The sequence below is a fragment of the Chiloscyllium plagiosum genome, chromosome 6 (genome assembly GCF_004010195.1).
Source record: "Chiloscyllium plagiosum isolate BGI_BamShark_2017 chromosome 6, ASM401019v2, whole genome shotgun sequence".
In the NCBI taxonomy this organism is placed as follows: domain Eukaryota; kingdom Metazoa; phylum Chordata; class Chondrichthyes; order Orectolobiformes; family Hemiscylliidae; genus Chiloscyllium; species Chiloscyllium plagiosum.
The window spans coordinates 31818446-31820324 of record NC_057715.1 but is presented as its reverse complement, the minus strand read 5'-3'; positions in this window follow the sequence as shown (position 1 = coordinate 31820324).

The window sequence follows — 1879 nt, the reverse complement described above, 5'->3', positions numbered from 1 at the left end:
AAGAGCCTGCCAAAATTTGCAAAACATTGGGTAGTGTGGTAGCGCAGTGGTCAGCACTGCTACCCATGTAGCAGCAACGGCCTGGGTTCAATTCCCACCTTGAGCTTGCACATTCTCCCTTTGTCTGTGCCAGTTTCCTCTCACAATCCGAAAGATGCAGATCAGGAGAATTGTCATGCTGAAGTGCCCATAGTGTGAGGTGCATTAGACAAGGGTAAATATGGGGTAGGGGAATGGGTGGGTTACTCTTCAGAGGGGTGGTGTGAATTTGTTGGGCTGAAAGGCCTATTTCCATACTGTAGGGAAATTAATATAAAAAGCAGCTCCATCCACTCTTAGCTGATAACAAACAGTGGCTTTATCAATTTTTCCAGCACCACACTCTTGACTCTAATCTCCAGCATCTGCAGTCCTCACTTTCGACTAAGATGGTAAGAAGAGTCTAGAGAACATCCACTCTTAGCTGATAACAAACAGTGGCTTTATCAATTTTTCCAGCACCACACTCTTGACTCGAATCTCCAGCATCTGCAGTCCTGACTTTCGACTAAGATGGTAAGAAGAGTCTAGAGAAGGTTGCTGCATGCTGGATTAACATTTTAGGACATGTGTGAATTCTCCAATTCGATTCATTATTTTGGCCCATGGTTTCATGCAAAAGGGATCATGAGAAACCTGCAGAAGATGGAAGTCATGAAGAAATGTCCGTGACCCAGAAAAGCCACAGATTTTGAATAGTTCATGGAATGGTGATCCTAGTGAGATAATCCAAAACCTACTGAGCAAATTAATGATTCTCTCAGGCAATCTTTGATCAAGATCTGGTGTGTTAATAGTGAAAAATCACACAAGACCAGGTTATAGACGAACAGGTTAATTTGGAGGCACTAGCTTTCGGAGCGCGGCTCCTTCATCAGGTGGTTGTATGTGTTGATGATTGAGCAGCAATCAAAGACATGCCCGTGTTGTTCAATGTCCTTTCACATTATGATACTGAGTCACCAACAACAGCAGGAGCAATAGGCACATCATTCACAAGTCGGGGAGAATCTTATCTAGACTCAGCATGAATGTATCTGGTGACCACTCCACTACACATCCAAAGCCCTCAGTGATGCAGAATAATGGTGATATTGAGAAAGAACTGCTTCCAGTGAATTGGCTGTGCAAGAAATTCTCTGACTCCATCTTAGGCCTATTAATAAAATTTGAAATTGACTGCATGCCATTAGTAACCTTAGTCCGCACAAAGGAAGTTTCTAGAATGCCTCTCAGAATCCAGAATTTTCAATTGGGGCTAAAGTGATGTGTCTTGTTTATGGAAATATATTCTGGGAAATACTGGACAATGGCTGACACTCTGTCAAGGTTTCCCAACCACAATCTAGGTAAGGGAAATAAAAAAAAATTCAGGATATCAAGACCTACACAGCCTTCACAATTCACTGTTTGTCAACAACAACAAAGATGTTGCGAGAATCTTTTGAATGTACACAGATTTGCATGTCATCTTGACGGCTGGCTGGATTGGTCCTTTTTTTTAAAAAACTGCTGTTATGTTGAACAATGCTTTCACATCTGTATTAATGACAGTCATAGAGATGTACAGCACAAAACAGACCCTTCGGTCCAACTCGTCCACGTCGACCAGATATCCCAACTTCTGTACTCACTTCTACAAACAGGAATTCTCTGCGTCCCATGTCCCACCTATCCCCGCGCCCGCCTCAAGTGTTCTCCCTCCACTTGGATCCATTCCCTATGCCTCTTACCTGTCCTCAATCTCTTCACTGGAAACTGTCGGTGCATCATTGGCTGTTACATTTTCTCTCCTCCTCTCACCCACTCTCCCTGTCCACTTCTGAAATAGCACCACTTC